This window comes from Puma concolor, chromosome E4 (genome assembly GCF_028749965.1).
Source record: "Puma concolor isolate L17-30 chromosome E4, mPumCon1.1.hap2, whole genome shotgun sequence".
Taxonomy (NCBI): Eukaryota; Metazoa; Chordata; class Mammalia; order Carnivora; family Felidae; genus Puma; species Puma concolor.
The window spans coordinates 39,153,038-39,178,533 of NC_141683.1; the positions used below are offsets into that span (position 1 = coordinate 39,153,038).

General features: G+C 50.5%; 1 long non-coding RNA gene across 10 annotated transcripts in view; it reads right to left on the reverse strand.

Annotated features, from left to right (window-relative positions):
* LOC147572606 (uncharacterized) overlaps positions 1-25,496 on the reverse strand; it is a 107,553-nt gene that overhangs the window by 37,153 nt on the left and 44,904 nt on the right. For 6 of the 10 annotated variants that reach the window (XR_015246286.1, XR_015246283.1, XR_015246285.1 and 3 more), the window contains exon 4: positions 17,497-17,583. This is a non-coding gene — a long non-coding RNA (uncharacterized LOC147572606). Of the gene's footprint in view, positions 1-5,463; positions 8,751-12,037; positions 13,978-17,496; positions 17,584-25,496 lie in introns of those variants that run through there. The other 4 variants (XR_015246291.1, XR_015246289.1, XR_015246287.1 and 1 more) reach the window with 4 other exon arrangements.

Sequence of the window (25,496 nt, forward strand, 5' to 3'; positions counted from 1 at the left end):
GGTCACAACCGTATTCTGGGAGATTTGAGTCAAAAGCAAAGTAGCCTAACAATCTAGACTTTTGGGGAACAGAAAGTTTGAGATTCCCGAAGGATGTCTGCACCCACGGCTGATGAGGCCATGCACTCAAGTTCTCCATCACTTGGTACTTAGGCAAGGTTCTTACGCAAGGCAGGTGAATGCGGATGGCAAAGCAAACGCCGTTTGCAGTTCTGTGGGATTTGTTACCTCATCGGCAGCGTGATGGGGAATGCACTCGTAGAGGCCAGCAGACCTCCAGCCCACCTCTGAGGTTTGGGAAAACAGTCCATTTTGTTTATATATGCATGGGTTCTAGACCATGGAGAAGTACTGAGTCTCACCTTGGGCGGTGTTTATTATTTCTTCCCATGTCCACATGCTGTATCCCCAAAGAGCTTGTTTGCAGTTGAATCTAAAGGCGTTTGCTGTGCACTTTCCACATGCAAGTTTCTGTGCGAAGTGCTGGGGGGGAGGGACTCAGAGATGGAAAAGACCCAGGCCTTACCCTCAGGCAGGGAGCTGACAATCTAGCTGGGGGACATAAGCATATATAATTCTCATGAGTGCAGGAGGTGTGGAAGGGCAACCACAGAAGTAGAGGGGGAGGGGGAGGTACAAAGAGGTGGAGTCTGAGGCCCAGAAGGGGAGCTGCATCTGAGCTGGGCTTTGGAAACCGAGTGGCATTTCAACAGGGGGTCATGTTGTGTGTGTGTGGCGGGGGGAGGATCTTGCCCAGGCTGACAAAGCACAGGGACCAGGAGACGGCAAGGTCACTGGCATGGAGTGATTTCAAAATGGTCACAGTCTAGTGAGGCTACAGTGTTGGGAGCCAGCAGCAGTGAACCTTGGGTGCTGGGCGTGGGAGATAAGGCTATGACTGAGTTTGAAAATAAAAATAATGGTGGCCAGCATGCACTGGGCATGTAATATGTGCCAGCCACCCTTTTAAGTACTTTCTGTGAATTAACCCACAATAACCCTATACGGTGAGGACTACTGTTCTTCCCATTTTACAGGTCAGGAAACTAAGCTCTCACCAAGGAAAGGTGGGTTTGCCCAGTGGCAAACCTCTGAGAAGCGCGAAGGATTCAGCCCATTTTGGCTCCAGGGTCCTAATCTTAGTGACTAAGCTATAGTTGGAAGGGTGGGGATGGGGATCTTAAACACCACCCTGAGGGGTGTGGTTCTGCCTGCACAGATCTGTGAAATGCACAGGCGGCCTTCAGAGTTGCACTTGTGATTTTGATGCATCCCTCTGGGGGGGGGGGTGGTTCTGTGAGGAAGGGTTGGTGCACGGGAGAGTCAAGGCAGAGGACCCATTAGGAAGCTGGAGTCGAAGAAACACTTGAGGGGTGGCCTGGGGCAGGGCCGAGGGGACAGCCAGGGATGGTTCTTGTGAAGCACTCAGTGCATCTGATACTGACTGCTGCTGAGAGAACACGAAGAAGACGTTTAAAGAGATGACAAGGGAGGCGGAGGAACCTGGGAGAAGGGCTGTTCAGATATGATCAGACTTGTCCCCAAATATATCCTGCAGATACGTCGCCTGTACATGACATGATGTATGAGCAAGCGTATGCTCTGAGCTATTTTATGTGATCACAAAGGACCAGAGCCAGTGTAAAAGTCCATCAATGGGCCACTGTTTAAATACATTATGATTTATCCATACATCAAAACGCTAAGTTTTTGTACAGTCTGTGGGTAAGCATGGTTTTCACATTTTTTTAATGTTTGGAAAAACACGAAAAATATTATTTTGTAATAGGTGAAAATTACATGAAATCCAAATTTCAGTGTCCATACACAAAATTTTGCTGGGACACAGCCACGTTTCTTCACATATGTATCATCTGTGCCCGCTTCCCCATTACGAGGGCAGTCGAGCAACGTGAAACAGGACGCGGGACCTGTAAAGCCAAACAATTTACTATCTGGTCCTGCACAGAGCAGGTCTGCTGGCCCGATGTAGACTGTCTGGAAAGCTCCGTGAGAAACGAACCACGGCAACTGCCTCTGGGGACAGATGTCCAACAGACAGAGTTGGAAAGGAGACTTCCTACAGTGCAACATTTACACTTTTTGAATTTTGAATCGTATAAATATTTAACTATCTTTAAGCTTAATTTGAAATGTAAGAGAAAAAGAGTGGACCCTGTTTCTCATCCTGAACTGAAGGAAGAGGAATGAGAGAGGGCAGAAATGGCAGCCGATGCCAGCTTCAGTGCCAGGTCTGGGAGAGGTCACAGGCATCCAGCCAGAAGAGGTCGCAAGGTGAGCCTGGGCTTGACCTCAGCCTTGCACTTGCTGAAAGACCCAGGACAGCTCTCCTTCCCTGTGGGGGAGGGGCCCGTGCTGCTCAGGTGCTGAGACGCCCTGCCCCAGAGGGGGCCCAGAACACGGGCCTCTGTCTCTCTGCCTGCTGGGAGAATGGAGGGAAATGGACACATAAACCCAGACTGTGACCTCATCAGCGGTTGAGAAACAAGAAGGAGCACAGACTGGGAACGTGCAGTGGTGAGAAGGACACGAGGGGTCCGAACACTGGGTCTTCCCTAGCCACCAACTGTCTCTGTGACCTGAGGTAAGTCATTCTGCCTTTGGGGCAGAGCTCCATCCCTGTTGCCAGGGGCTTGGACCAGACTGACAGTCATCCAGCTGCCACTTTCCTGCCCTCTGCCCACTAGGTGCACACTATTGGGCATTCCTCAAGACTTCACAGGGGACCTGGATTGAAAATATGACAACAGGGGTGCCTGGTTGGCTCAGTCAGTTGAGCATCTGACTTTGGCTCAGGTCATGATCTTGCAGTTCGTGGGTTCGAGCCCTGTGCTGGGCTTTGTGCTAACAGCTCGGAGTCTGGAGCCTGCTTCAGATGCTGTGTCTCCCTCTCTCTCTCTGCCCCTTCTCCGCTCACACTCTGTCTCTGTCTCTCTCTCAAAATAATAAACATTCAAAATTAAAAAAAAAAAAAAAAAAAGATGACAACAAACCAAACAATAGCCAGTCTCACCCAGATGAGACTCTAGGACATGTCTCTACATGTGGTTCTGTCACTCCATAGCTCCAAGAGCCTCACTACTTCCCCTGATATAAGCCCTTCAGGCTGAAGGGAACACCCTTCAGTCATTGGCCAACCAGTGGGGACATCACAGCCCTGAGTGATGGCCAATCTGGCAGAGCAGTGGCAGGCAGGAAGTGGCTGGAGGGGTCTATGGGCTTGGTGGAGGGCCCCTCTTGAGCAAATCCAGGCAGATGCATTAATAGCCCAAATGCTGGGAATAGCTGTAGCAACCGCATCCCCAGAGAATTTGTCCCTAGGGAAGTCCTGTGTGTGTGTGTGTGGGGGGGGGGGGGGTGGGCATCATCAGTGGAGGTCTCTCCCCCTGAGCAAAGCATGTGGCTGCATTCTCCTGGCCGTCACGGTCAGGAATAGCAAGCCCAGAGGCCGGCCAGCATCCTCAGAGAGCACTGGGTGTCATGCCCATAGTTGTCCTCAGGCCCTCAAGCCTGGAACCTCTGTTCTCTCTCTTCCTGTAAGTCCCTATGCCTCATTTATGACCCAGCTCAAAACTTTCCTTTTGAACACAGGGGCCAACTTGAAGGGGTTCAAGATGACCAAATCTGAGGTAATTTCATCAACAAAATAAATAATAATCAAAATAGATTATAACATAAATTAAAGGCAAAATAAGAAATAATGGGTCTATGCGATATAGACAAGTATTTGAATACATACATAAGGGAGAGGGGACAGCTCTTTCTCACAGCAAAATTCCAATGAATAGATGTCAGAAGACACAATGGAAATAGAAAGCCACCGTTCGGCAAACACTCACAATAATGATTGTTTAAAGCAGGAATCATCAGTGGAAACAAACATTCGTGGGTGAAAATGTGGTGAGAAACAGGATGTTTACATAATCTCAAAGTATGTCCCCACAAGATGCTTGTTAATTGCAAAGTGGAAAATGGTATCTTTACAGCGGAAAAACCTAGCAGACACTGCCTTAGGCAGGTGATCAAAGTCAACATAACAAGAAACCCAACAGATTGGCCTCACGTACATACTGCCCAATACAATGCCCTGAGAAGGGCACAGCATCACTTCTGTGGTGTTCTTGTCAAAACACACGTGCTGAGGAAACACCAGCCAAACCCAAGTTGAGGGACATTCTACAGAATAACTGGCTCGTACTCTTCAAAAGTATGAAGGTCACGAATGAGTAAGATGAAGGAACTGTCCCAGGAGCCTAAGGAAACATGACAACTAAATACTATGTGGGGTCCCTGCACTGGCTCCCAGACCCAATGAAGTACATGAGTGAGGCAGCTGATGAAATCTGAAGGAGGTTTGTGGCTGATGTTGATTTCCGTCTTGAGAACTGAACTGTACGTTTGTAGGATGTCAACACTTGGGGAAAGTAGGTGAAAGATATTCGGGAAATCTTTGTACTATTTTTGCAACATTTTATGTAAGTTTGAAATTATTTTGAAAAAACAAAACAAAAACCTTTCCTCTTTTGTCCAACTTCCCCAGAGTTAATTCCCTTAGCTGTGTGTAGCCAACCACTTGGCACATGGTGTTTCTATCATTTGCTAACATGTCTGTCTCCCTCAGGCTGTGAGTCTTAGCACAGGGACTAGGTCTCCCTAATTTACCTTTTGGCCTCATCTTATAAATCTTATCTGGATGGAAGCTGGCTGTCAGTCTTCCTCTTCAATAAACCCCCTTCCCCACCCCCTTCCTTCTCCCACTGTAAAAAGCACTGCTGTTCTTTCAGTGGCTCAGACTAAAATCCCAGGGGTCATCCTCGATGCCTCTCTTTCCCTCTCATCCCAGGACGGGCAAGTCTTGTTGGGGGGTTCTCCAGTAACTGGGGTTCTCCAGAGTTTATCACCACACAGACCATCCCCCACCCTTCTCCAGCACCCTCGGCTGAGGGCACTCATTTCTCAGCAGAACATGAGCCCCATTTGCTAACCGATCTCCACCTACCTGACCCTCAAGGGCCTTTTCCATGAAGCAGCCAAGGAGATCTTTAGAAGGGGAAAATCGCTTCACATCACTCCCTCCACTGGCTTCCCATTGCTGTTAGTGTGAAATCCAAATTCCCAGCATGTCACATGAGGCCCTACCTGCTTTGGCCTCTGCCTTCCATCTGACCTTACCTTGACCCTCTCTGCCCTCACTCCCCCTGCTCCAGCCACCTGGCCCTGCCATCTCTCCATAGATATGCCAAGTCTGCTTCCATCTCTGGGGTGTGGATCTTCCACAGCTCTCCGCAGGACTGTCTCCTTCTCAATGTTCAGGCTCAGCCCAAATGTCCCATCCTCAGACATCACCAGTGTGTTAGCTCAAGTAATCCTGTTCTTCCCCAGACACTCTTGGTCCCTGTATCGGTTTGTCAGGGCTTGCGTAACAAAGCACCACAGATTGGGTGGCTTAAGAAACAAAGATTTATTTTCTCATAGTCCCTGAGGCTAGGAGCCCAAGATAAAGACGTCAGAGAGGCTGGATCCTTCTGAGGAGAATCTGTTCCAGGCCTCTCTCCCAGCTTCCAGCTGTTTGTGGAAATCTGGTGTTCCTTGTCGATGCATCACCCCGGTCTCTTCATCTTCACGTGGCCTTGTGCCCATGTACCTCTGTCCAGATTTCCCTTTTTTTATATGGACACCAGTCATAATGGGTGGGAGCCCACCATAATCTCATTTTAACTCGATTACCTTAATAAATAAAGCCACATTCTAGGGGACAGCACCAACATATAACTTGTTGGGGAACACAGTTCAACCTAGGGCCGTCCCATCACCCTGTTTTCTTTAGGGCCTTTGTAACCATCCTAATTATCTCATTTATTTGTGGTCATTGTCTGTGTCTCCCCAACTATAACATAATCTGTACCAGGGTAGGGATCTGCCCCAACTCCAGGGCTTGGTCCTTCTCCTGCTGCACAGAGGGACACCAGCCCCTGTTCCTACAGCTCGAATCAGGATACCTCCCTCAGGCTTCCCCAGGTGAGAGGAAAGACCTGCCCTCATTCACTTTCCACAAGCAACCAATGTGCTTGCTCTACATTCATCACTTAGCTCACTGTCCAGCCAGAGATTTGTGGCCTCCAGCCCTGGAGCCAGCCACACATCCCAGAGCCCAGAGGTACCATGCACATAGTAAATACTCAGTAAACACTTGCTGAATGAATAAAGGCCACACAGTTTGGGCGTTGACCCAGGTTTCCCGCCCTCTAGCCAGTGTGGCTCGTGGTTAAGGGCCTGGATGCTGAGGCTAGACTGCTTGGGTCTGCCACCTAAGAGGAGACCTGCGTACATTACTTATCCAGTCTTTGCCTCAGTTTCTCCAACTGTGAAATGGAGATGATTATAAAAGTACCTCCCTAGTAAGGTGTTGTATGAAATGAGATCAAATGTAGTGAACAGTGTCTGGCTAATAAGAAGTGCTCCGTGCTGACCCAGGCCTCATCCTTTAGCCTGGCCTGAGGTCTGGGAAAGTTCCCGATGGCCAAAGGCAGGTGTCTCTGGTCAGCTGGGTGCAGGGGCTCCAGGTTTCCCTTCAGCTTCCATCTTCAGAATCCCCATCTACACAAGGGAGATTTTGACCATAAAAGCCTTGGCCAGGAACTGGGTTTTGGGTGGGCCTTGGAATTTCACTGCTTCTTCTGGCTGACTGAGGAGAGGAAAAAGGAGGATATAACTCCCTGGACTCTTTCTGGACTCCTGACGTGAGGTAGGCAGCTTCCAGTTGACTCAGCAGGCCACTTTCCTCGGAATCAGCCACTGTGATTCAAAACTGTTCATGTTGCAACAGGCTCACAGCCACCCCCGGAAAAGCTGACCCCCCACTCAACTTGCTTCCTGATTTAATAACTATATATAGCCATACTTATAGACCTTTCTATATATGTATGCACTTAGAAACCAACAAAGCTAAAAATACCCCCCCTCCCCACACCTCACTTCTTTGTTTTCTTTGTTCCTCGTTCTTATTTGTGGCTTATGAGACTGGAACTTGCTGTCAGCATGGAGTGGCCTCTATCTAGCCGTGGGTGGCAGGGAGACCAGAGCATACACTCGGGGAGATGGGTGTGAGGGATCCAGTCCCAGCTCTGGAGTCGTGTTCTGTGATTATCTGGGATATCCTTCCCCTCACTAGGCCTCAGTGCCCCTCAAAGTTGATCAGTGTCCCTCATCAAGGAGGCATTGAACTTGATCTAAGGTGTTCTCTTCCTCTTTCATTCACTGGCTAAGTGCAACGGCATTCATGGGAAAAGGTGACACACACACACCAGAACCTCTGATTCCTGTTCTTTCTACATTTACCGAATATTTACGGAGCCCTTACTGTGCATCTGATAAAAATCTCTGCCCTCGGGGAACTTACTATATTCCAGTCAGAGGAGAAAAATAAACAAAATAAACAAAATATAGCCTGTTTGGTGGTAAGTGTCACGGAGGAAAATAAAGTAGAAAGGGGGGACAGAAAATGGAGGGGGGTGCAATTTAAATTGAGGAGGTTAGGGAAGACCTCACTGGCAAGATGGGGTTTGCATAAGGAGGAGGAGTGAAGGTGTGCCCAGGAGGAGGGGGAGCAGGCATGCAGATACCTGGGAGCAGGGGCCGGGGCGGGGGGGGGGGGGGTGGAGTGTGCCAAGCAGAGGAGATGCAAATACCAAGGCCTCAAGGTGTGAGTGCATCTACACCTGGTGTACTGGGGGGCCACTGTGGCTGGCATGGAGGGAGCAGGGAGGGGATGCGGGCCAGGACCTCAGGTGGAAGGGTAACATGGGCCAGTACTATGTCTGGGATGGGGTGTCATTGGAGGGGTTTTTGCTGAGCAGGGACCTCAGCTGACTTTTATCTTCCCAGGATAGCCTGGCTGCTCAGTTAGTTTATAACAGACCACAGGGCCCAAGAGTGGAAGCAGGGAGACCAAAGGGAAGACCACTACAAACCAAAGCAGGGCTGATGGTGGCTCAAAGCAGGGTGGTGGGGCGGAGATGGGAAGGAGCAGATCTGCTGATGGTTTGGGCATGAGTCTGTGAGAAACAGAAGCCAAGAGTGACTCGAAGGTTATTGGCTTGAGCAATGATGGAATTGCCATGAACTCAAATGCACTGGGAGAACGAAAGGTCAGGAACTCAGTGTGGACCCACGCAAAGAGAGACATCCATGAGGCATCCCAGAGGGGACCCTGAGTGGGCAGTTGGATGTATGAGCCTGGAGTCCGGCAGAGAGTCTGGGCTACGGATCCACGGCTGAAAGCAGCCCACAGGTGCACGTGAGTGGTGCATAAAAGCCACAGGCCTGGGTGAGGTTCCTGCGATAGTGTGGGAGGGTCTGTGTGCTGAGCTCTGGGGCACGCCAACATTTAGAGATCAGGAAGAAGGTGAGAAGGAAACAGAAAGAGAACAGAGAAGAATCAGCCAGGGAGGCGTGGCTGACTCCTCTCCTGGCTTCAGTTCTTCATCTGTAAAGGGGGGGCTGTCCAGAATCCTCTCCCACACGGATACCTGTGCTTATAAGGTGCAGAATGGAGGTGTGCCCACATCACAATGCGAAAGCCCTTTCCGGGCCTAGTCTGGGATGCACGTGGGACTCAGGCTCCTGACTGACCTCCCTGGTTTAGAAGCATCTGCAGATGGTCTAATGCTGCTGGGTCACAGGGAGGAGTGGAGTAGGGAGGCGGGCAGTCCTGTCCCAGCAAACTCTGCCTGGGGAGAGAAGAGGGCCAGTGTCAAGGAGTTCTCACCTGGGCTGGGGTGGTGGGAGCTGGCTTTATTTAGACACTCTTTTTTCTTTCTTTTTTTCTTTTTTCTTTTTTTGGTTGGCAGTTTATTTATTTAGTTTTTTTTAATTTAAATTTTTTTTTAATTCCCCTGTGAGCAAAAAGTAGCTTAACTGTTCTCTTGTGATACAGGCCAACAGGGAAAAAAGTGTTTGGGATATTAATCACGCACATGATTTGGAGCATTTTTATAGAAAAGGAGGAGGGTGGTCTCTGACATGTCTTCCTGCTATCCTCTTGGGACCTTGAAGAATAGTTTTTTGTTTTTTTGGTTTTTTTTTTTTTGCTCACTCAGAGGTAATTCCCAAGTCAGGTTCCCCCCACCCAGGGATTTCTAGATCCAACCTTGGGCAGAGCAGAACCAGCCCCGGAACACAGCCCTGGAAGGTGCTGTGAGGCCGGCAGGATTCCAGGCCTCAGACAGTGGGGCCTCAGCCCTGCCAGGGTCCCTCCCTGATATGCTCCCAGCCAGTGCACAAATAGGTCCTCAGTGAGCCCGAGCCCACACCTGAGCCCTGCTAGGGAGCTCTGATTTTCTACTACCAATTAATCACTTTCATTGCACGCTTACTATGTTAGCATTTTATATATATTAACATATTTATCGCCTTTAAAAAATTTTTAATGTTTATTTTATATTTGAGAGAAAGGGAGAGTGTGAGTGGGGGAGGGGCAGAGAGAGAGGGAGACACAGAATCCAGAGCAGGTTGCAGGCTCTGAGCTGTCAGCACTACGGGCTTGAACACACTAACCTCGAGATCACGACCTGAGCCGAAGTCAAACGCTTAACTGAGCCACCCAGGCACCCCTAACATATTTATATATATAGTATATTATGTATATGTGTAAATATACATAAGTGCAACTGAATTCTTTGGATGCCACTTAGGGTGTTCTGATTCGGTTTTGCAGTATGATTGTTCCCTTTTACGAAGGAGAAAACTGAGGCGTAGAGAAATTCATTTGCTGACCTGAAGTCACTTGGGAAGCTGGAGATTTGTACCCAGTATCCTGACTCTGCAACTAATGGGCTACATCTCCTTGCCATAGGGGTCCCTTGTGCCTTTGAGATCAACTCACTTGACAGTTGGGGAAACAGAGGTCTGGAGGGGAGAAGTGCCTTGCTTCAGGTCACAGAGGGCTCTGACAGAGTTGAGAGGTTCTTTCATAGCCTGCCACCACTCATTTAATAGATGTTCCGAGTACACACCACAGACATTCTGGAGAGACAGTGGGGAAGCTCTTCCCAGGGCAGAGCACCCCCAGCCTGGTGCCCCTGATGCTCCATGGCCCTGTGACACTCATCATGGGCTAGTGGAGACAGTGCCCTGTGGCTGGGAACTGCTCTGGGGAGGCGAAAATGAGCCAGCAGGAATCCCACCCTTGAGGGGTATGAAGCCACATCCCTGAACCAATGTGCCACACTGCACATCCCGTGTCCCCTTCTGGGGGTCCTCCCTCTCCCTCTCCACCTGCTGGTATGCCAGGCACCTTTCAAGGCCCAGTTTGGTTCACTTGAGAGGCCGAGAAGCCTCTCTGCAGAATCCAGAACTGCTTCCTCTCCTCAGCACTTGTCTAAAGGCCTTTCTCTGTTGCGGGTACTTGACTATATTTGTGTCTATCCTCCTAGGCAGTCAGAAAGCCCCTCAAGGACCAGGACCCCGTCTTGCCGTGTACATGTCTTGCTGTGTCTTATTCTGCATGCCTGTCCTGGGCACCCAGGCTGATGTGCTATAATTTAACCTGTGGCATTAAGTACAAGCAGAACAGTTTCCAAGTGGGAATGACAAGAATTCAGAAGGGGTGGAAGTTTCTTGATGAAAAAGTTAGTATCCTGCTTTGCAACACAGGGAGAGATGATGCACGTGAAAACAGGAGAGGCATTTAGGAGGAGGAATGAACTCAAAGGCACGGAGACAAATTTCGAAGAAGGGGGAAACAAGGGCCATGTGTGGGAGACGGCAAGTCTTCTGTCTGGCTGGACCCATAAAGGGAAAAAGTGGAAACTGAAGTTGGATCCAGACTGTGGAAGATATGGACTGCCAGGGTAAGGATGGAAGTTCCCTGTGGGCAACAGGAGGCCTGAGGATGTGGACAGGGGTCCCCTCCCCAGATGAGGAGCAGTGGGAGCAGGGGGCATTGCAGGGTGCTTTGCAGTTTCCAAAAGTCATTTTACCTGAATGTTTGGCTCACACAATTCTTACTGTATGTCTTCTGGATAAGATTATCATCCTTATGGAGACACTGGCTTGAAGTCACTTGCTCCAACTCACAATGCTAATAATAAGCACCAGGGCTGGGCTTGAGTCCAAAGCTGAGAGAAGGTGGATTGAATTGGTAATGGCGGTGTGACCGGGGAGGAGCAGTGATGGCAATGGGGGTGGGGCAGACTGAAGGGATGAACTCGGTAGAACTTAACCCCAAATTCAAAGGATGAGGGAGAGAAGGAGGGGACAAAGACAGGGCTGTCACCTAGAGCCTGAGTAGGGGAGAAAGGGAGGGCTGGATTCCCTTTTCCAGCCGTACTGCATTCCCCGAGTCAACCCAAGCCCTGACTCGGAGTACGGAAGAAGTTGGGGTGGGCATACCAGAAACCAGATCACAGAAACTGAAGATATCCCACAGGTCCTGCCAATATAGATCATATCAGATCATACCATATCATATCACATCACATCACATCTTCTATATGATATGTCAGGTGAAATGGCAAAAGAAAGCTCTAGCTTTGACTTTTGGACTCAAAGGTCAGCCGTGTCCCTCCTGTCTCCACACACAGAGGCCCAGCTGGGAGCACACAGGAACATCCCTTCCTGCCAGGGCCCTTGTGGAGACATCAGGAGGAAGTGTGTTTTTTGGCAGAAACTACTCTGAGTTCACGGAGTCCGTTGGCCTTTCTTCCTGAGCTCATAGCTACTACCTTCATTTCCAGCTCTTATCCCTCCCCACGTCCACTGAGTTCTGGTTCATGGATCGTGGGCAGAGGGAGGTGGCCACTCACGGGTCTGGCTCATGACTGCTTCCCATGTGATTCTTTGCTTTTCCTTCCATCTGCCAGTAGGATGTCATTGCCTAGGGTAACGTGGAAACCACAGCCTGGTTTCCTGGATGGCAGGGTCCCTTCCCCCCAGTCAGGATCACCCGCTCTGGACAGTCAACTAGGATTTTATTATGCTAAGACTCTGCAGTGTGGGAGTTTGCATGTTATCTTACCTAACAGAGCATGGAGAAGCTTTTTGAGACCCACGAGATGTTGTAGGATTGTAAAGTATTTTGTCCTGTTTCTATTTTAAAATCCAAGATTTTCTAGCCTGGGAAAGGCCATTTAGAAGGGCCAGCGGGGCCAAGCAGATGCCAGTCTGGGGTGTGTTAGGACCAAGGAAGGGCCCTCTCACAGCAGGGTCCAGTGTCCCCCTGATGTGATGCACGCTGCCTCTATGAAATCAACCATCTCTCTCTTAGCACCTCTGAGCCCCTGAGCCTGGGGACCACTCAGAATAAGCCCTTCCCTCATTGTGCAGATGAGGTCACAGTGAGAAAGAGACCTGCCCAAGGTCACATTCCCCTCCCCTGGTGCTGTGTGCCCACCGGCAACACTCATCATCCGCATGGCGGACAAATTACTGTGGTTATTGTTACAGTGGTGGCTCCAGATCTGGAGGCCTCCATTCCCACACCATTGTGTCATCCTTGCTCACAGTAGCTCTGGGCCTGACCATATGATCTGCTTTGGTCAATGGAACATCAGCAAATGTGATGCAGGAAAAGGCTTGCACAGCATCTGTGCGTGGGGGCTTGCTCTCTCTCTCTTGCTTCTGGGGCTGCCTCCTGTCCCCCACCACTCCTGCTATCAGGAAGTCTGGGCTACTGGAAGACAAGACTATAGGAGCAAAGACAAGTCTTCATGCTGAGTTCCTCTGGACCAGTGGTCTTTGGCCAGAGGGCAATTTTGCATCCCCCCCCCCCCCCGCCCCCGAGAACATTTGCCAACATTTGGAGGTATTTTTAGTTGTCCTAATTGTGTGGGGGGTGCTACTGGAATCTAGTGGGTAGAGACCAAGGATGCTGTTCAACATCATCTTACAATGCACAGGACAGTGCCCACAACAAAGAATTATCCGGTTCCAAATGTCAATAGTGCTATGGTTTAGAAAGCCTGCTGTCAAGCAAACAGCCCTCAGCTGATGTCCCAGCTGGCTGCAGCCCCATTAGTGAGACCAACAGAAGAATGGCCCCACTGATAGCAGCCTAAATCACTAACCCACAGAATTGTGAGCAAAAAGATGGTGGTTGTTTTAAGTCATTAAATTTTCGGGTATATTTTGATACAGTAGCAAAGGTGGGTACAGGACACTCAGTTAATGGTAGTCCCTTGCTGTGGATTTGGACATGGAACACAGAAGTGGCTGGGTCCTCATGCATGGATCCTGTGGATATTTACCCAGTTTGGTGCTGTTTATCACACACACACATCCCTGTCATGGGCCAGCTGCTGTACTAAGTATTCTGTACGTACTAATTTAGTTAATTTTCGTAACAACTCCATGAGATATTGCCTCTAGTGTACAAAAGTGCAACGGAGGCTCAGAGTGATTAACTTGCCCAGGGTCACATGGTTACTAAGTAGAGCCACATTTTGGACATCTGGCCCTGAGTCCATGCCCTTGACCACCACTCCATGCTGTTTCCTGTCAGTGACTCTGTTTCTCCTGTGGCCCAGCTGCCCCCTCCCCTGCTCCTAGACTGCTGCCCATTGGGATGACTGGCCGCTGAGGCTCCCACGTGGCCACAGATGTGTCTCGTGACATGCTACGCCTTGAAACAGGACTGTCCAAGAGGGTGAGTGTGAGCCATGGTTCCTGGGATCAGAATCCAATCTCCAAACCCAGCTCCAATATTTATTTGCGGTGGGATTTTTGAATGCTTTCCTTAACTTCTCTGAGTCTCAGTTTCCTTACTGGTAAAATGGGACCACATCATCAGTATCCAACAATCAGTGATGTGCAGGACACAGGCCTAGACACTGATGGTACCAACTAAACCAGCCAGGTGCTTGAGGTCCCAGGAGATGTTAGCGGAGCCTCAGTTCCAGGCTGAAAGTGGTGGATGCCCAAGTCCATGACTGCGACCTTGGTCTCTCTCACTGGGCAGACCTCCAGGAAATAAAAAGGAACTTTTCTTCAGGAAATAATGAGCATCCCTGGAATTTCAGCATCTCCCGCACACTCTCTGACTGCAGTTCTATGTCTCCCAGCCTTGTACAGTACGGTGGTTACCAGCCCAGCCCCCAGAGCTGGATGCTTGGGTTCATGTTCCGGCTGGCACCTTGGGCAGGTGCTTAACTTCACCGGGCCGCAGTTTCTCATCTGTCCGGTGGGGACGATGACTGACCTGATATCATGAGGTCCTCGTAAGGAGGGAGTGAGTTGACAGTGAAGAGCAGCACATTTGCATGAGTAAGTGTTGCTGAAGTACCGACTTTTTTTTTTTTTCTATCATCCTTCCTTGCCAACCCTCCTGTGTTCCTCCCAAAACGGGTTCTCTGAATTCTAGAAATCCTGGTGGGCAGAGGACTGACACGTTCCCTGCTGTTATGGAATCTCTCGGGCTGAAGGTCATCTGTTTTAGGGGCCATGGAACTTTCTCCTACGGCACTCACTCCCCTTGCAGGGACTCGTCACCTTGTTCTTTATGATTATTATTAATTAAAAGAACAAAGAGAATGGATGAGTGTCGTACAAAACTTGAAATATACAGATAAGCAGGAAGAAATGGAAAGCACTTCAAATCCCATCATTCAGAGAGAACTGTGGTTAACATTTTAGGGTCTCTTTCTCTCTCCAGACTTTTCCCCACTCAATATATTTGTTGAAATAAATCTGTGTATGTAGTGAGGCCAGGGGGTCAGCATACTCAGCCTCAGGCCCTCCTTCGAGGCCCCCGTGGTTGGGTAGGGCACCAGGGCCCTGTTGGTGGCTCTAGCCCAGGATCCAGGCAGGTCAGGGGCAGGACCTCTCTGCCTGATGCCAGTGTGCTCCCCACCCCCAGATGAGCCTGAAGCTGCCTTCTCCCAGCTCTGCACAGAATGCCCCATCTTCCACAGAGGTAATGTTTTGTGTGGGACAATTGTGTCAGAAGGAAGACCCTCACGCAGCCAGCAGGCCCTGGGAATGAATTGGGCCTTTACGTGAAAAGCTGCTCCCTGCACACCCCTAACTCCTGCTAACCTTCTCTGAAAGCTGACCACACCATCGCTAATAACCCAGATACTGAGCGGACGGGGTGGGGGCCTGCAGAAGGTCTGCAGCTTAATAACAGCTGGACAGTGTACTGGCAGACGTCAGGGTGACACTTTTCCAGGCTTTCTATAGACTCCTCCGAAACCTCGGGAGTGGAGTTTGCTTTCGCTCTCTACCATGGAATTTCTCAGAAATCTTAAAAACTATAATGGTCATGGGGCACCTGGGTGGCTTAGCGGGTTGAGCATCTGACTCTTGGTTTCGGCTCAGGTCATGAGCTCACAGTTTGTGGGTTCGAGCCCCGCATCGGGCTCTGTGCTGCCAGTGTAGAGCCTGTTTGGGATTCTCTCTCTCCCCCTCTCTCTGCCCCTCCCCTGCTCATTCTCTCTCTCTCTCAAAATAAATAAACTTAAACTATAATGGCTATCATTTATTGAGCATTTATTCTGTGCTGAGCCCTTCACAGAAATTATGTTGAATCCTCACTTCAGGTTTGCAAGGTAGATAAGGAACCTGAGGCTGAGGAAGGCCAGTGGCCTGACCCAAGTGCTGCCGTCTGTAAGAGTAGAGAGAGATTTAAACTCCGTCATTGAACTCTCAAACCCATGCTCTTGTTTCCATATAAAAATTAATATTTGGGGGACCCTGGGTGGCTCAGTTGGTTAAGCGTCTGACTCTTGATTTCAGCTCAGGTCATGATCCATGCTCGCTCACTCGCTCTCTCTCCCTCTGCCCCTCTTTCCTGTTCACACACACTCTCTCTCTCGAAAAAATAAATAAATAAATAACAATAATGTTTATTTTATTCAAGTGACCTATGCCCATAGTTACAAATCAAACAGGGCTAGGGGCTGCCTGGGTGGCTCAGTCAGTTAAGCATCTGAGCTCATGATCTCATGGTTTGTGAGATCGAGCCCCACATTGGGCTCTATGCTCTCAGTGTGGAGGCTGCTTGGGCGTCTCTCTCTCCCTCTCTGCCCCTCCCCTCCCAATAAATAAATAGATTGATTAAATAAATAAATAAATAAATAAATAAATATCAAACAAGGCTAAAAGACACAGCAGAAACCAGCCCCAATCTTCTCTGCTCCTCTGAGGCAACCACTTTCAACTCAGCAGCAGCTTTTCTTCTGCTCTTAACTCCAGGTTTCAAAATATTCACCTAAATTCTATTTCTTATATATTATTATTATTATTGTTATTATTATTATTATTACCTTTTTAAAGTACGCTCCACACCCGGTGTGGGGCCTGAACTCATGACGCTGAGATTAAGACCAACCAAGCCAGCCAGGTGCTTCTTACGTATTATTTCTGAGAACAAGTAATCCCCCACCTCTTTCCCATTTCTTAGTTTCTTCTACTTAAAGCAATTTCCTCTAATTCCTCTAGTGGATCTATCGGAGGCCCGGCGATCATTTCCCACCACTCACCTAGGTAAATGTGTCAGCCCTTCCCTTCTCCTCGAGGCCCTGGGAGCCTCTCCTCTCCAGAATGGCCCCTCCCTCTCAGCCCCGAGACTCCCCTCTGATTTTCCTTTGCTGAAGCCCCTGTTTCTGTGTGCCATGGATTTCTCTTTCATGATGAGAATGGTTTCTGAGTCCTACATGTCTGAAAAGGTTATTCTTTAATTTTCCCTTCGCATTTGATTGATTTGGCTGAGCATAAGATTCTAGGTTGAAAATCATTTTCCTTCCTAATTTGGAAGGCATCCTTTCATTATTTTGTATCCGGTGCTTCCGGAGAGAAGTCTGATGCCCCTCTCACCCCCCCCCCCCCATTCCTTTGTCTCTTAAGGGTTTTTCTTTTTCTGGGGTTTCCCAGACATTCACTTTATCCTCCGTGTTTGAAAGTTTGATACTGACGGTCTCCGGTGTGGACAGTTTTTTTGTGAATCATGCTGGGCACCTTCTCCTGAGTTTTTAACCTTTCTTATCATATTTTAAATTTCCAAGAACTCTTTCTTCTCTGTTCCTTTTTCATGGAATTCTATTTCTGTCATATTTCCCCGAGGTTACTAATTTATAAGTTCTTTTCACAAAAAAAAAAAAGTCAGGTTCTTCTGCTTGCTATATGCTATTTCCTCAGAGTTCACCCCCTGTTTTGACCTCTTTCATTTCAAATGTCTGGTGACCCTTCATATTTAAGAGAAAGACAGGGTTACAGTCCAGCTGACTTCATAGTAGGGTGACCAGATGGCTCGAAGGTTGTTTTACTGGGACTCCTCATACAACATTTTATGAAGGTCTTTTCCTAGGAGTAGGGGGTAGGGGGTGAGGAAGAAACTCAATCTACCCAGAGAAGAATATTCCAGCTGCCTGCATGGAAGGGAAGTGACACCTAGCTGCTGGGGTTCTGGGAGCAGGCAGGGAATCTGACGGCCCATCATTTATTTATAGTTTTTAATTAATCTCCCGGTTTCCAAGCTCCTACCTCCCTGTCACTTTCCGCGGGGACCAGTGTCCTGGAGTCCAGAGCACCTTCAGTTCAGCTTCTCCGGATAACAACTTCTGGTCTCTCCTGGGGAAAAAAGAGAGTCAGCCGTGGCTTCCTGCGTCCTAGCACTGCGCCTTGCCCCTGTCTTCTGTGGTACCCAGTGCCTTTAAAAACACCCAGACTTCGGAGGTTCTCTGGGGCTCCTTGGCCCACGTGTCATCCTGTGCCTCTCCTGCCTCCATGTGGATTGTCACTTTCTCAGCTCTACTCCATCAGAGACCACTCCACTACCCACCTGCCCATCTAGCAAATGTTTGCAGGTCTTCCCTCCCGGGCGGTCTTCTCATTCTGGCTCAATGGCTTTGTAAGGCCGCTGTTAGTGGGGGAAAGGGTAAGTGAAGTGGGATCTAGGAGGCTGTATCAGTTATCCATTGTTAAATAACAAATCATCCCCAAAACTATTCAAATGACAATAGTTTTGGGGCACCTGTGTGGCTCAGTTGGTTAAGCGTCCGACTCTTGATTTCAGCTCGAGTCATGATCTCACAGTTCATGAATTCGAGCCCTACATCAGACTCTGTGCTGACGGCATGGAGCCTGCTTGGGATCCTCCCTCTTCCACTCTTTTTCTCTCAAAATAAAGAAACACACATAAAAAAAATGATAACAGCTGGGGCGCCGGGGGGGCTCAGTCAGTTAAGTGTCTGACTTTGGCTCAGGTCATGATCTCATGGTTCCTGAGTTCCAGCCCCGCATAGGATTCTGCGCTGACAGCTCAGAGCCTGGAGCCTGCTTTGGAGTTCTGTGTCTCCTTCTCTCTCTGCCCCTCCCCTGCTCACACTCTGTCTCTCTCTCTCTCCCTCTCTGTCTCTCAAAAAAATAAACATTAAAAAAATTTTTTTAATGACAATAGTTATACTGTTTTTCATGATTCTGTGCATTGATTGGGTGGTTCATCTGCTGGTTTCACCTGGGCTCACTTGAGAAGCTGCATTTAGCGAGTTGGTTGGGTTGGAAAACACAAGTTGGCCTTGTTCGTACGTCTGGTGGTTGGTGCTGGCTTTCGGCTGGGGTGCCTCAGTTCTCCTCCACTGGTCCCTCACCTTCTAATAGGCTAGACTAGCTTCCTTGAGGGGTGATCTCAGGGCAATGTTCCAAAAGGCTAAAGGCCTTCATTTCTTTATCTATAAAATGTGGTTTTGTGTATAATAAATGAAGATGTGTAAAATCCATACTTAGCACAATGTGTGACACAAAGCAAGTGTTCAATAGTAAGCGATTTTTCCGGGAAAACATCACATCTCCAATTAACTTAACCACTGAAAATGGAAACTGAGGAATAAGACTAATCTAAGTCTGAGCTCCTTACAGAAATAATCTTACAGGGCTGTCGTGAGGGTCCAAAAAATTCAAACAGATAACGGATCGAGAAGAATGCCTGACACATCGCACATGTTCATTAGTGTTTCGTGTGTGTCTCTGCTTTCTTAGGCAGAGGCACCAAGCATAGCCGGGCTCTGATAAGCAGCCACCAGCAAAGTGAGCTGGTTTGCACCTCATCTGCGTTACGGACATTGCCAGTGTCGGCAGGTGGTCCACGTGTCCTGAGGCCCATGTGAATGCTCCAGGCCACCCTCTGGGTTCCAGTGCATCAAGAAAACCCCTCACACCACACCCAGGAGCAGGCAGAGAAGGGGCAGCCTTGTCTAGCCACTTGCAGTGACTTCTGCTCAAGGAGGTCACCTGCTATTCCCTGACAGATGCTTTCTTGTTCCACGTTGCTGCCCACTAGAGTCAACTTCTAAGGCTAGAGCTTCTCTGCACATGGTGTTGTAGAGTTTTTAAGGGGGAAAAAAAATCCCAGCAGAACTGCAACGCCTCAGCTAATTCTTCCTCTCTCTGAAGTTTAATTCTAGACCATCTTCCTCCTCTGGGATTCAAAGGTCTCAGAGAGAAGAGGGTTCACCCAAACTCTTGACATATTTGCCGCGGACATATTCCTGGGGAGGGTTGTGCAACACCCTTGGAGAGGGGTCAGAGAGCGGCCTGGAGCCTGACTCAAAAACATCCTGGGAAATTCGGTAGCAAGCAGAGATTTCTGGAGCCTGTCACGCCCCCTGTGAGGTGTCTGTAAACCCAGCACAGGCACCACCTTTCCCTAAATGGAGGGCTGTCCCTCCACCCCTGCCTTTACCCCCCCCTCCCCCCCCCCGCATCACTGGTCAGTGCTGACCCTCTAGTGAGGGCCTGGGGAGGTAGCCAGGCCCGGGACAGCTGGGGCCAGGGTCCCCCAGTTAGCTGGTCTCTGCAGAGGGCCCCTTCCCCATGCCTCTCACCACAGGGATTCGGTGACTCACTCTGAAGAAGGCACATAAATTTCTTCCTAATAACACACTTGTCACTGAACCATTCCAACAATTTGGCATGGCAAGAGATCCGGCTCCAGGCAGCAGGGCGGGTAAGTCATATTCTGTTTATAAAGTGTTTCCCGCCGAGGGCTGGAGAGGGGCGAGGACCACCAAGCCCATGTCGCACATTCCCTGCACAGCTGGAATGATTATGTCCATTTTACAGGTGAGGGACGTAGTGACTCAGCCCCTCAGGCCCCGTGGGACAGACTCTGCTCCTCACCCCCAGCAGGCAGCACTGGGGAGGGGCCGTGATGGTCGAGAGCTCGGGTTTGAACCCTGGCTCTGCCACTTCTATCTGAGCCGGGCCACCTTCGACGGGTTCCTCAATCTGCCCAGCCTCCCCTTTGCTCATCTGCGATATGGGCACGAGACATAATTCGTGAGGCTTCTGTAAAGACGCAGTGAGGTACGTAAGGTAGAGAACTTTCAGCGTGGCACCAGCATGCAGCGAGTGTTCTCAAGTGCAGCTGTTGGCATTACGGACTCCAGTCAAGGGTCACGTGCCTCCCTCTGGCTCATGACCACCCCACTGGGCTTCGGGTTGTCCCCTCCTTCGGCACTCCACCCTCTCCTGCTCTATCGTGAGTGAAGACAGGTGGCCACTCCTATATTATATTACTTAATACTCTACTAGGATTTGAGGGAGGTGGTATTATCCACATTGACAGGGGTAGAAACTGAGGCCGGGTGAGTTTGGGTGACTTCCCCGAGACCACCACTAGGGGCGTGACAGAGCCAGGATTTGAGTTCACTCTTCCAACAGAGCAGCTCCCAGGGGAAGCCTGCGATCAAGGACCAGCTGCACATGGGAAGTTCCCAACACAGCCGAGTATTTTTGTTCCTGCATTCTTCCCAGGCAGTTTACTCTCTGGAGTCTGGACAGTTGCCAAGGAGGTGTGAACAAGAAGGCAGAAAGAGGACGTCCTTCGGAGGGTGCAATGAGGCAACAGGCCTGTCATTTACTGAGCCCTTGCTATGTGCCCTCTATGCTGTCAGCTGTATGTGTCCGTTAATTCACATACACTCCAGTGAAGCGGGCCTAGTGCAGCTCCTACCGTAGAGGGGAAAATGAGGCACAGAGTGGTCAGGTCACTTGCCCCAACCTGCACCTGGGTGTCCACCTGTGCCGTTAATCTCTCCACCTGCTGCCTCCCATCAGGGTGGCATAAAGTTGGGCCACGGCACTCAGTTTTGGAAACCACATCCAGGGTGAAGGACCACCACCCACGACCATGGGCAGAAGGGCCAGGTCCTGAGTCCCTTCAGGCCTCTCACTAAGCATCCTCGAGTTTCTGTGTGCTGGGGGGAGAAGGGGGATCAGTGAGGGGCATCTCCGCTGCTTCCATACATGGGCAGGGGACAGACGGGGCTTCAGCCCGGGCAGCATTCTCCACACCTCAAAGCTACTTCTGCGAGTCTGCAATGGAGACAGACTGCATTAAACAGAAAGGCAGGCCCCAGGGGCCCACAGGGTCCTCTGCCTCTCCCCTGACGAACCTTGTCCCACTCCACCTCCCCGAGGGGGGGGGGGGCCCTCTCTCTGAGAGCGGGGGCTCCGCCTCGCCCTGCTCTGCACCTCCATCACCCAGCACCGTGCCTATCCCTCAGCAGGCATTTGTTGACTGGCTGACGGATGAATGGCTGGCTGACAAAAATCACTGCCAGCCCCAGTGATAAACAGAACCAGTGTGGCAGGAATTTGCTGGGTTGTTGAAGGGTGAGGGATCCAGATGGCTCCCCAGACAGCTGTGGTGTGGAGAGCTGAGGCGGGGCGGCACAGGCAGGCTGGACGGAAGGAACCACAGACTCCAATGGCAATGGTTCAAGTGGGTTGAGGGCTGGCCGCCAACCACACAGAGCAACAGGCTGGCCAACTGTGTCCTGGGCCTGTGTCGCACGGTATCAGGGCTGCTCCAGGGCGTCTGCCCTCAGCACTGCCTCCCCTGCCGTCACTGACACGCAGAGCCCTCCACGGGTAGGGGCTGGGAGGCAAGGGAAATCATCTGGACTGGCAGTTACTAGATCAAGTTGGATCCCTGATCACTGTGTCCTCCCCGCCCAGCTAGGCAGGTGACCTTGGGCCTGTCTCTCTGTCTGTGGCTTGTTCCCTCACACCTCACCATCTATACAATGGAGATGTGTCTACCCCACAGGACATGCTGTGAATGAGAGAGCCCAGAACTTGAGTAGTCCTTTCCCCACCCACCCTCATCATAGCAGAAGACCCTAAGTCTGCGGAGAAGCCACATCCCTCAGGCATCTCCTCAAGCGAGGACTTTCCACATCCGCAGCTCAGAGCCCAGGGCTTCTCCAAATTCCTCACCTCCTCCCTGCCCGCCCTCCAGCCCCAGAAGTGGGCTTCCCTGTGGAGCAGTCCCTGACACAGAAAAGGAAACAATTAGCATAATCACTAATTCAATTCTCTCCACTCTCTTCTCTGTGAAAATAATTTGCTCCTCTAATAGCCACCAGGCCAGGGAGCCGGTGAGGCTCAGGGAATTATGGAGTCTCAAGCCAATTAAGTGGAAGCCACTCTCCCCGCTCCAGGGAACCAGGCTCTGGGCTCCTGCTGCTCTGAACATATCACATTAAACTCAAAAGCAGCCTCTGGAAAATGTGAAGAAGGCATGGACGGATGTGAATGACAAAGATGATCCATCAGAGGGTTGGAAAATGAGGCGGATGTGAGATTAAAGGTTAAGGCAATTGAAGTCTTTAGCCCAGAGGGGAAAGAAATGAGAGGCAAGCAGCCTTACCACCCCTTCCTGGGTTGTAGAAAGAATATTCCCCTTGGTTCTTTCCCTCCTCCAGCCTGTGTTCTCTGGTCCTCACTCCCTTTACCACACTCATCTTGGTGTTCTATTTACTTGTCAGTTCACTTTGACCTTTACTGAGCCCCTACTCTGTGCCAGATAGCTTGCCAGATGAGAAGACAGAGTCTCTGCTTTGCAGGTCAGGTGGGAGAAATGGATCCATACTACCTGTGCTGTGGGACCCCAACCACCCGTACTACGGGACGGGGAGTGGGAGGGGGGGCTATAGGGCTGTGGGGTCTGTCTCAGACCTCAGAGGTAGGAAGGACCAAGGCCAGGTGCTATGGGAGCTCAGGGGAGAAGTGGCCACTCCGCCCTGTCCTGGCTTCAGGAATGGCTTCCTGCAGGATATGATGCCCAAATGGAATCTTGAAGGATGAACCAGTGAACCAGGTGAGGCAAAGGGGGGAAGGGTATCATGGGCAGCAGAAGCAGCTGGGCAAAGGCCCAGGACATAAAATGCAGAGTGTATACAGGCAATGACAAACGGTTGGGCTTTACCGAAGCAAAAAGTAGAGACTGATAATGGTCGGACCCATGGCCAGAGTGCCAGCCAGGGCCCAGATCCCAAGGCCCTGAATCCTGTGGGAATGTGGCTTTATCCAGAAGCAGCACTACTCAGAGTGTTTGGAATAGCACAGGGTACGTGCAGTATTGATAGACATCCCTCCAACCCAAATAAAAGGTGCTTCTTTGTCAAATACGTTGCACGATGTTGAGTTAAACCAGTGGCTCTCAACTGAAGGGCCCTTTGCAAAAGGGGACATATGGCAATGTGTGCCGATGGTTTCAGCTGTCTTAATTCAAGGTGGGGGCGCGACTGGCATCTTGTGGGTGGAGGCCTGGGGTGCCGCTCATCATCCTACAGTGCATGGGACAGCCCCTACAAAAACCTCTGCCCCACCCCCACCCAGGGTTTCCACAGCCTGTAAACAGGCCCCGCCGGGTCATCCTCTCTGCACTGTCGTGGTCTGTTGGCTGGCTGGTCTGCCCACTGCACTGTATGGGTCTGAATGTCTGCATAGCCAGTATTTGGGGGAGGGAGGAGGAGAACACCTGGGAGAAGAGGGTGTTTTCGGGTTGGGTGGAGAGGGTGGCTGTGGGTGGAGCCTGGCTCATGGGGGGTACCCCTGGTGGCGGGGTTGGTGGGTGATTCTAGGGGGTCCTTCCATCCCAGCTGCTCTAACTGACAGCTGCTGGGGGTGTGGGAATCAGACGCAGCCCTGAGGAGCTGGCCAGATCAGAGTCAGGGATGTGTTCTGTGCTGGGCACAAGGGGGGCACTCGAATGAGCATGCCCTATGGCCGGGTTTTCCTGCCCTGTTTTATTTTTCTCCCTAGCTCCTTTTAGCCTGTTTTTCAGTTTATTTGCCTGTCTCTTCTCCCCACTCCCTTCCCCACCTCAGAATGTTGGCCGCATATAGCAGGGTGTTTTGTCTTTATTGTTCATTGCTTTATTCCCAGGATCTAGAACAGTGCCTGGCACATAGTATGTGCTCAATTAAAATGTGCAGAAGCAATGAATGTCTGAATGCACCCTCCGCCCCCCCCCCCGCCCCCGCCCCCAGCTATACAGCTCAAAGTGCCTGAGTGCTGACACCCGTCTACCACGTGTGATTCCTCCCCTTCTGCAGCAGCAGGCAACGGGGGAAGTCCCAGGGAGTCTACCTCCTAAACCATGAAGAATCTGCTCATTGTTTATGATTTTAATTCCAAAACTGCTTTGGGGGAAGACGCGGGGGCTTCACACGCACACCCTAGATATTCCCCGAAAAATCTGGAATTATGGACTAACCATTAGCTGAGGGAGGACAGAGCAGGCCAGGATGATGCAAAAGCCCAAGCAAGCTGGCAGCCGAATGAAGTTATAGCCAGTTGACAGGACAATGGCATGAACAAAGGCCTCACTGCCTCCTGGATCAGTTGCCAAGCATTGTGACACAGGGCTAATCGCATCTGAGCGCACCGTGCAGCACAGGAGTGGCCTCGGGGCTGGCAGGGCTCCAATCACTGCCACCTTGCCTGAAGAAGCCCATTCATCACAGTGCGGGGCCAACAGGGTGCACCCTAATTACACACAGGGAGCGAGGACCAAAGTGGGGAGAGCAAGTGCCTACTGGTCCCCTTGGAAACGAATGCAAGAAAATAAAAAGCCATGGGTGGAAGTAGATGTTCGAGTCTAGCCCGGGTTGCCGGGGAATTCCGTGTCCATGGGGGGGCTGTTTACCTCCAAGGCTGTGGCCCAGGGGGCTTTGGTTAAGCTCGGGCTCATGTCCTTGTCTGTGGGCAAAGATTTTAGAAACCTGGGCTCAAATCCCGGCGAGCCCTCCAAACTGGGGTTTCAGGCTGCAGTGGCCAGAGACCTGGTGCTCATTTTGAGCTCTGTGGCCCCAGGCAAGTCCATCCATAAGAGGTGTGGATGCACGGAGAGGATTTATCTGCTCTGCTAACCTAACAGGTTGATTGGGAAAATTAAAACCATGGGGCCAAAGGAAAGGCCTAGGGAATCATAAGGCCTGGAGTTCAGGAAGGCGTGGAGGGATGCAGCCATGTTCCCCACCTGCCCCAGGAGGGGAATGTGCCTAGGAGACAGCAGCCAACCCCTTGAGGGTGACCTTTAGTTACCTGTGGAAACAAACTGGCTTTTTCATGGCACACCCGTCATCTGCAGGGGAGATGCCTTTTCAGAGCTCGGGGTGGTTCTTAGAATTGCATTTAAGGCTCCTTGATGGACAACGTGGTGGAGGCCCGTAGGCACACAGTTCATTTGGGTT